This window comes from Cavia porcellus, unplaced genomic scaffold, assembly GCF_034190915.1.
Source record: "Cavia porcellus strain 051 isolate PalLab524CR breed Dunkin Hartley unplaced genomic scaffold, mCavPor4.1 scaffold_6, whole genome shotgun sequence".
Taxonomy (NCBI): domain Eukaryota; kingdom Metazoa; phylum Chordata; class Mammalia; order Rodentia; family Caviidae; genus Cavia; species Cavia porcellus.
In genome coordinates this window covers 83,749,641-83,760,030 of record NW_026947489.1, presented here as the reverse complement: position 1 = coordinate 83,760,030, position 10,390 = coordinate 83,749,641, and positions in this window count along the sequence as shown.

The following is a 10,390-nucleotide window of genomic DNA, read 5'->3' as shown; positions in this document are numbered from 1 at the left end:
GCTCCTCTCACTCCTGGCTTTATCCAGTAGTGGTCAAGTAATAAGCTTTTTGCTTCCTACTCCTGAAATTTATGTTGTTTTGGTCTGGAGGTGTTGGTTACTGCCATGGCTTATATCGAGTGCTGCCCCAAAGCCACATTTGCTCGTAGATGGTGCTTTTGGGAGGTGACTGGACCCTGACTGTAGTGCTGGATTAGTCCACTGATGTGTTACGGCTGGGTGAGATGTTGGGAGGTGGAGCCTGGTGAGAAGAGCTTTGAGGCCACTCCTGCTTCCTGCCTGCCATGCCCTGCGCTCCTCTCCTCTGCCGCGCCCCTCTGCCATCCTGTGTTGGAACCACCTGAACAAGGACTGAGGCCTCTGCAAACTGTGAGCCAAAATAAGATATCCTCCTTTAACTCCTGGGTGTCAGATCTTTTGTTTCAGCAGCAAGAAAGTAACTAAGACAGTTACAAAAGAAGAACTGTTCTCACCCAGGAACGCAGTAAAATTCTGCTGAACTGGAACTTGAAGCTGCCATCTGGCCTCCTTGGGCACTGCACCAACAGGCAAAGCGGTGGCTCAGTGATGGATCCTGACTGTCCTGGTTATCCAGGAGAGACTGACTTGCTGCTAGGTGACGGCTTAAAGAGGAAGAATACAATCAATTTAACAGTCCAGTATAGACTGCTAATGGCCCAGACTTTTACAAGAGATTTGGGTCATTCCCTAAACAGGGAACCATGACCAACTGAGATGCTTGATAAGCACAAAGGAAATATATATAACCCAGGCAAGATAGCACACCCTTTTAATCTCTGCTACTCAGGAGGCTGAAGCAAGAAGATCACACGTTTAAGGCCAGGCTGGTGGTAGCATATTTGGCTAGCATAGGTGAGGCCCTAGGTTCAAACTAAATCACTACTGAGCTACATAACATATATGTAGTAGGTGACAATAGCTGAGATCTTATGACCTGTTGTAGTGATGAAGACTATACTGTAATGTATTTCTTTACTTTGATGCAAATATATTTTAATAATGTTAGGCAAGTTTTTTCTCTCCATCTCCTCTCCAATCCCTTTGTCATCTAAGATGCACTAGTGATAGATAGCTTTATACCGAGTGTGTTACAAGATGTCAAGCAGGAAGTGTGAATAGGCTATGAAAAGAACAAACAATTCAGAAATGAAAAAGGGCCTATAATGTTCTTCTGAGGAGAAGATTAGGGGCTGGGGATTTGGGTTGGTGACATAAGCACCTGCCTGGCAAGTATGAGGTTGTGAGTTCGATCCGTGATACCAAAAAAGGATCTGAAGGAGAAGATTAGTGTGTTTGGGTTGTAAGAGGGGTAGTTGTATCATGGTAAGCAGAAGCTTGAATTGATTACTGTCTCTATTTAGGGATTATGTATGGCTTAAAGCACACAAACAGGCATCAGACTTGCAAGGGGTGGACTGTAGAGTCTTTGTAACATTTTAGCATGGCTACATTGAATTGCATTTTCCAGAATTCCTTTCCTGTCTGTTTCCAATGAGGATGGCTTGTGAGAGAGTCTCCTGGACCTTAGGAGGATGGAAGTAAAGCGGCAGCCATTGTAATCTCAGATATGTGGTCATTTTCCTGCTAACTCAGCTTGTTAGCATCTGGGCTCACAAGCATCCCTTCTTCACTTGGTTCCAGCCAGAGCTTGGAGCCTCCAGGGTCAGACAAGAGTGTTCGGTGCCATGATGGAGCACCCAGGAGTGGCCACAGTGCTCCAGTCCTGTACCCTTGGCTCGTGGACCCACTCCATGCTCCGGTTCACACTGCTCTTATTCTTCACTTTGCCTCCATCACGCGTCCCTAACAGCCTACCCTGCACATTGTACTACAATCTCCAGCATCAGATCTGTAGACAGTGGGCTTGCAGCCAGCATCTAACCAGCTCCCGTACAGCACAAGTCAGATCCCTGTAACACACTTGCACATGTTCACACACACTCGATTCTCTTTCTCTGACTAAATCCTGACTGAAACCAGTGTTTCAACTTAATCACCATAGTGTCCTCAAAATTCCTGTAGCTGAGACCTGGATATCCAACAGTGTCTGTCTGTGGACTATATAGGTGAGCAGCAACTTGTACCAGGCAAGTGCCTTATCAGAACTACATCTCCAGGCCTTGATTAGATATAGTAATCTCTCTCTCTCTCTCTCTCTCTCTCTCTCTCTCTCTCTCTCTCTCTCTGTGTGTGTGTGTGTGTGTGTGTGTGTGTGTGTGTGTGTGAGAGAGAGAGAGAGAGAGAGAGAGAGAGAGAGAGAGAGAGAGATATACTGGAGATTTTGAGCTTGTGATCCTCCTGTTTCAGCCTCCCAGGGTCCTGGGATTCCAGGTGTGTGTCATCACACCTGAGTTCGAAGCTTTCCCTTCATATTGGCACCTACTGTGGCTAAATTCAAACCAACTTGACTTTATCCTTCTGTCTTGCAAACATATCATTTTAGTACACAGATACTGTAAATTTCTTTGTTTCATCTTGCAAATTGGTAACTTCAGGTGGTTGCAATGATGTTTCTGTATTTTAATGAACTTTTTTCTGATACATAAAGCCTGTGTGACCCACAAGTTCAGCTCTTTGGCTTGGCAGTTTCCCAGTATGTATTAGAACATGTAAGATCTTTCTTCCTTTTATGCCCTTTAGTTATTAGGAATCCAGCCAGGAGTCCCAGTTGTCTGTCTCAAGAGACAAGTATTGGATTCTAACAATGGCTGGGAAGTCAGCCTCTCTGGATCTGACTTCTTCACTCTCAAAGCAACCACTGTTTATTAGCTATATACAGAGATACGTGAAGCTAGCAAAGAATCACAGTTCATCCAAAGACTCCATCCTGGAGGGAGTAGATAATCTTTTGTCTGAAGTATTGTGACCTGAGTATAATCCTGTGGTGACTTAAGGAGGAGCAGATGATTTTATGCTCAGAAGAGCCAATGGGAAATCTCAGGTGGGTGGTACCAATAATCCCAGTTCTTCCTTTTATTCCATAGGGAAAAGCACAGACCCAGTCACTGTGAATTCATGATCCCCAACATTTCACTTCCGCTCTAAACACCTTTCTCAAAGCTGCCATCAGCACTGCTTCGTTTTTGGTGTCCCTTAATGACCTTTCTCCTGAAGTCATTTTCCCTAATTATTCCAGGTGCTGGTCTATCTGACCACTGTTATCTTTTCATCTCTTTTAAGATTTTTAATCTCCTAGACTACATGTTTGCTTTAATTTTCTTTGAGAGGAGCCTAAGTATTTAGTTTCCCTGTACAGATCTTTCCAGAGAAGTCCCTTGTCTATTTTATATGCTTGTTATAATTTCCTTTGTTTGTTTGTTTTTTGTGACAGTCTTGTTTTGCAGTGCAGGCTGGCATCAACTCACTATGTAGCCCAGGTTGGCCTTGAATTCCAGCAATCCTCCTGCCTCAGCCCACCAAGTGCTAGGGTTACATGCATGGGCCACCTTGCCCACTGCCTCCATTTGAATTGCAGGGTTTTCCTGGTGTGTTTATGTGTGTGCTTAGGTTTTGTTTGTTTGTTGTAAGGCAGGGCTCAGGTTGGTTTGTTTTGTTGTTGTTGTTGTACCAGGGATCGAACTCACGACTTCAAGTTTACCAAGCAGGCACTTACACAGCTGAGCTAAACCCCCGGCTCCCCAGGTTGGTTTATAATTCACGTTTTTCCTGCCTAAATCTGCCAAGTATGTCGGATTGCAGGGACATGGGCTCCTGAGTTGCTGGGGTTACGGCACCTGTCTACATACACATCTTTGAGGAGGACAGAGTTACATCATTATCTAACTGCTCATCCTTTCATCTGGTTTTGTGTTGTTTTGTTTTGTTTGAGACAGGCTCTCACTGTGTAGTCCAGGCTGGTCTCACACTCAGGTGTGATCCTCCTGCCTCAGCCTCGTGAGTGTAGAGATTACAGGCACGCACCATCACGCCTGGCCCATCTGGTTATTTCTCTGATTGTCCACTTGGTTCTTATGCAAGAAAACCTGGGAGAATAGGTCTCTGTGATCTGTATAGTCTGTCAGCTGCTGAAGCAAGGAGGACACTGGAATCTTGGGCAGATACTTATTCCCTGGGACCTAGTCAGGGAGTAGCAGAATCACTCAAAATTTATGCTTTTCTGCTTCAGGATAAATCAAACATCTTGAAAGTCCAGAGAAATCTTCAGACTCCATATTCGATGAATTCAAGTAGTTTTCTGTTTCTGGGTAAGTAAATTACCCAGAAACATAGTGATTTTAAACCTGACATGGTGATGCTTGCCTGCAATGCCAGCACTCTGGGAGGCTGAGGCAGGAGGATCACATTTGAACCCAGCTTGAGCCACTCAGTGTCAAATAGTAGTAATGATAATAGTAATAATAAGAATAATAATACTAAGGCTGGTGTTTAGATGTCTCCCCAAAGCCTCATGCTGTCATAGATGGGGCTTTTTCAGAGGTGGCTGGGTCTCGAGTGTGTGATGTTGAGATTGATTCATGGTGCAATGTTAGGATGGAGGGCACTAGGATTCAGGGCGGGAATACTACCTGCCCTAAGGAGTGTGGATAAGATATAAGGGACACAAAGAGCTGTGGTCACCCCTTGTTGCTCTGCTACTTTCTCCCTGCCATGAACTGTTTCTCTTCTGCGATGTCCCTCTGCCCAGCCAGCCTGCCTTGGAGCCAGCTGATCATAGACTGAAACCTCCACAAACTGTGACCTAAATAAACCTCTCCTCCTTTCAATTTAGGTGTCAGGTATTTTGTCTCGGCAATAAGAAGAGTAACTAAGACAGCTGGGGATATAACTACAAAGGCCCTGGGCTCAATCCCCATACCTCACACAAAACAAGCTGCATTACCTGATAGTTTTTGTAGGTAGGAATCCAGGTGTGGCTCTGCTGGGCCCCCTACTTTAGAGCCTCACCCAGGACTGCAGTCAAAACACTGGCTAGAACTGCAGTCTCCCCAGAGCTGACCCAGGACAGAATCCACATCCAAACTCACCCTTGAAGTTACTGGCAGGATTCAGTCCCTGGTAGGCTATGGGACTGAGGACCTCCCTCAACTACTTGTGTAAACCTGGCCACAGGGAGGCTCGATGTGCATCATCTGGCTTCATCAGAGCAAGCAAGACAGAGAAAGAGTCCAAGAAGACAAAAGTCACTGCCCTTTGTACAGGAACCTCAGAAGTGACATCTCGTTACTATCCCCTACTCTGCTCATCAGTTTTTAAATGATTATTGGTACATGTTTGCAGTACACAGTGATTACATTCTTCATGGGAAGTTGGCCCAATTCTCCTTCCGCTCCCCTCCCTTCCTTCCCCATCCATCTCTTGATCCTTTACCCTTTTGCAGCAGATCTAGTTCCCTGTTACATATCTTTTATTTTTCTGTATATTTTGGGTTGTTCACTTAAGAGAAACATGCACTCTTTACACTCATGTGTCAGATTTATTTCACTTAACCATGTGGTCTCAAGGCGCATCCGTTTGCTTGCAAATGACTCGAATGAATAAAATGGATGTGGAAAAAAATGACTCAAATGGATCCTCCTTGGCAAACTAGTTCTCCCTTCTGTAGAAATATCACATTTTCTTTATCTGTTCATCTGCTGATGGACAGAGAAGCTCTTCCCAAGATTCAGCTGCTGAGTGGTGGTGCTATAAATATGGACATACATTTACCACTGAACTATGATGTCTTTAACTCATTCAAGAAGATTCCTAGGGTTGAATGGAATTTCTTAGTTTGTGTGGGTTTTGTTTGTTTTTTGTTCTTTTGTGCAGCACATTTAGGCACACAATAAAACTGAGCAGAAAGGAGTGAGTGCCCACAGATACCCCACCTGACGCTGTTTTAATTTTTTGAGGATTCTCCATGCTGCCTTCTGTAATGGCTGTAGTAGTTCACATTCCCACCAACAAGTTAGAAGAGTTCCTTTTTTCTCTGCAGCTTCATCAGCATTTGTTATTATCCAATTTCTTGATGAAAGCCTTTTTTTAATAAGATAAAATTTTCAGTGAGCTTGTTATTATTTTTTAGCTAAGGTCTCATCATATAGTTCAGGCTAGACTCAAATGCACTGTGTACTCTAGGGTAACCTTGAACTCACAGCAATCCTCCCGCCTCAGGCTCCCAAGTGCTGGGATTTGATAGGAGAATGGAGACCATTCACATGGAGTGTTAGTATTGAAAGATACTGACAAGGTCACATTGTTGCTTTATTTTACTGCTGTTAATTTCCATTTTTCCCCCTTCTGCTTAACTGCTCCCCCTGCTGGTTTTATTTATGCCGTTAGACTTTTTGGCGCTGTTGGTTTGTGTTGAGATGTTCTAATTCTAATTGAGAAGTATGTTCTAATTCTAATGGGTTTACTTTACAAATGATTCCCTTTTCTCTAACAGCTTTTAACATTCTGTCCTCACCATGCATGTTGGTACACACCTGTAATCCCAGCACCTAGGAGGCTGAGGCAGGAGGGTCACCACGCATTCAAGACCAGCCTGGGCTACATCATGTAAGACCAGCCTGAATTACCGAGTGTACCCTGCCTCAAAAAGAAAACAGAAACAAGCAGCTTGCCTCCCTGGTAAACAGCTGTGGTGTGGCAGCCTGTGGCCCCTCCAGGGGGAAAAACACCAGCATCTCCTGAGATCCACACCACTAGCGTCTCTTGAGATCCACACCATGTTGGAACTTAGGACGCTGGGAAACCAAACCACCAGCCTGTCTCCCTGCTGAGCAATGGTGAGCCTGTCGGTGCACGGGCTGAGAGTCAAACATCCCACTTCCCCTAACCCCCTTCTCCTGCCCCCCATTAGCAAATGGGAACCAGAGATCTGAACATCTCTTGGGAGGTTGACCATAGCAAAAAAGGGGGATTTCCTTCTACCATCTCTTTGAAGGTTAATATTTTTACTACTGTTTTGCTTTATCCTTATTAATGGTACTGCTCCATTCAATATTCTGTTTTCATAAATTCTATAATGTTCTTTATTTCTATTTATTTTGCTATATGTGATTGAAAGAACAACCATTGTGAAGATAACGAGATATACTGTGATACCTATTACTGTTATCCCGGTATCCTGCTGTGAAATTCTGTACCAATTTCACTACACTGTCTCAATTTGTTTTGTTCTGTGGTATTTTACTACCTTCAAAATAAAAAACATATAAAAAGAAAACAAAAGTCTGTCTTTGTTATGGACTTGCGGGTGTTGTAGAGAAGCTGTTTTCTGATCATGGATACTTGGGGGTTCTGTATGCCTTGCTAATCATTATGTTCAGTTCTTTCCCAATATTTGGTTAATTTTCAGCTATTATTTCTGTAAATGGGAAATAATTTTAATGCTACTTGTGCTGCCTTCTGATATTTCACTGAATTCCAGTAATTTTAGATCAGTCTTCTTTGTGTCATCTAGCAGGTGTTGGATTCCTTTTCAGGATCCTTTGTTTTTAAGCTATCTCAGATCACCTGCACCAGACCTGTGTTCTAGTTCTGACACTCTGTCCTCACATCTGTCACTTCTGTTTCCCATAGTTTCAATCTCCTGGACCCCTGTTTGGTACTTCTACATGAACTTTTTTTAGATAGGGTCTCACTATATAGTTCAGGCAGGCCTTGAACTCATGGAAGTCCTCCTGCCTCAGCCTCCCAAGTGCTAGGAGTACAGGTGTGTATCACCATTCCTGGCTTTCATGGACTTTAATTCCTTACTACATTGGTCATTCATGTTTTACATCCTTGTGTTTAGCTCAGCTAGATTTTCATTAATGTCTTCTTTAAGCTCACCAATTGCTTTGTTTATTGCTTATTACCTGTTTAGTTATATCCTCTTTGAGCTCACTAAGTATTTTATTGATATGTTTTTTGTCTCTTTATCATTTTGTGTAATTCAGTTGTTTGGCTTTTGATTTCCTCCCTATCGATGTCCATTGGGTCAACTTTGGGAGAGTTGGGAGTTTCAGGAGGCATTTTGTTGCGTGGTGTTCTTATGTTTCTATTGTTTGGTGAGAGGGAGAGGGAGAGAGAGAATGTACAGTGGGGTTTGCAGGTTGTTTATAGTGGAAAGACTTTGTTGCTGCTATGATATCATTACTTAGCCTCTAATTTTTAGAGATTTATAGCTAACTACACATCCTTGCCTCTGTTCCAAAAGCCAACTGCTTCCATTAATTTGAGAGGAGATATTATATATTTGGCCCAGTACCCAGTCTCCAGAAATAAACCACAATATTGTAGATGATACAAAGACAAAGCAGACACTGGCGCGCAGTGGAGAAGAATCACTAGCCACCACTGTTCCACCCCAGCCAAAGTAACAGTCACTGGCAAGAGTCAAAGACAGCCTGGATACTGGGGCAGCATAAGAACCGATACAAGCTACCACTGCATCCCTCTTAACCTTAAAGAGATCTATAATTGTAATGCAGACACAAAGATAAGCCAAATATTAACACACAATAAATATCTATCAAGATATAAATATTTATCAAAGCTGTAAGAAAACAGCGCCATTAGAAAACAAAAAAGAATTGAGCAGTATTAACTAAATACCTAAAGAGTAATAAAGATTAATGATTATACTAGTTAAAATGGAGGGGGTATGGGGCTGGAGGTTTAGCTCAGTGGCATAAGTGCCTGACTTGCAAGCTGGCAGTCGTGAGTTCGATCCCTGGTACCGATAAAAAGGAAAAAGACAAAAAAAAAAAAAAAAAAAAAAAAAAGGTGGAGGGGGTAAAGAATAAGAGAATGAAAGAAGTAAAATTTGAAAACCAAAAGGAAGAAGAGAAGGCTGGGAGGAAAGTATGATAAATAATCCTATTAAAGAATAGAAGAAAATTAATAGAATTAGGTAAAAGTATGAGAAAATAACAAGTCAGAAAATGAAAACCAGCTAGGTATGGTGGCACATGCCTGTAATCCTAGCTCTCAGGAGGCTGCGCAGGAGGATCACCATAAGTTTGAGGCCAGCCTGGGCTACATAATCAATTCAAGCCCAGCTTGAACTATGCAGCAAGAATCTGTCTCCAAAAAAAAAAAAAAAAAAAAATCAGAGAGCATAAAAGAAAAAAGGGAAGAAAGAAAAGAATAGAAGGAATAAAGCGGGGTGGGGGGAGGGGACCCAAAACCAATTTTTAAAAATGTGTGTGTGTGTGTGTGTGTGTGTGTGTTAATGAGTGGTTTCTTTCCAATGAGCATTGGAATTCACCGGAGAGGGGAAGACACAGTGAGTAACTGCTATTTTGTTACACTTTGTGTTCGTTTTTGAGGTTTGTTTTGCTTTATTTTGTTTTGAGACAGGATCTCACTATGGAGTTCAGGCTGGCCTTGAACTCACTATGTAGCCCAGGCTTAGTGCGAACTCCCAGCGAGCCTCCTGACTCAGCCGCCTGAGTGTTGGAATTCCAGGCATGAGCCATCACTCCTGGCCCCTCAGAGCTGTCCCTGTGGTCAGCCCCCACACAGTCACTGCTGTAGGTAATGACACTGGTAATCAAAGTATGGTTGTTCTATAGTTTACTCTTGAGCAAATAATAACAGCTTTTCAAAATGGCTCCCTAGGGCCAGCACAAGGTTCTGAGTTCAATGCCTGGTACCCAAAAAAGGCTCCTGATTAAACCCTCTCCGATATTGCAGGTGCTACCCTGGACTTCCTCTCCAACTCTAGTCCTGCAACACGGAGGGAACCCCTTTCAGAGTAAAATCTCATGCTATTTTTGCAGTTTACAATCATCACAGGATTTTCTTGGAGTTAGAGCTGCCTGGGCTCTTGTTTCTCCCTGGAGCGCTGACCCTCTCTGGGCTTATGTCAGCAAAAGCTGGTACCTGTCTCTGCTTCGGGGCCCATTTTTCCAGCCTCTCTGTAGTTCCTGCTTTCCTCCTGATTCCCGGAGATCTGCTTTGTCCTCTTTACCAAGTTGTTGCATTCCAGGTTTCTATTCTCCGTCCCAGAGAGGCTGTGCTTTGCTGCTGGTCTCCACTGTGCCATTTTTAATCTTGCCCACTCTGTTCTTCAGGAGGAAGTCAGAAGGTCCAGCCCACGTGGAGGAGATTGCACAAGAGCTGAATGCCAAGAGGTTGACATCAGCAGGAGCCATCCAGAAGCAGCCCATCCCCTCGGGCCAGCACTCATTTCTCTCATACTTCCCTCACTTCGGAACATGTCATGACAGTGGCACTGGAGGCTGAGGCAGGAAGATTGCTTGAACATAGGATTTTAGGCCAGCCTTTGTCGATAGAGTGAATCTCCCATCTCAAAAAAAGGGGGACCAGGGGCATAACTCAGTAGTAGAGTACTTGCCTATCATGTGCCAGACCCTGGGTTTGATTCTCAACACTGAGAAAAAGACGAAGGAAGGGAGGAAAGAAAGGAGAGAGG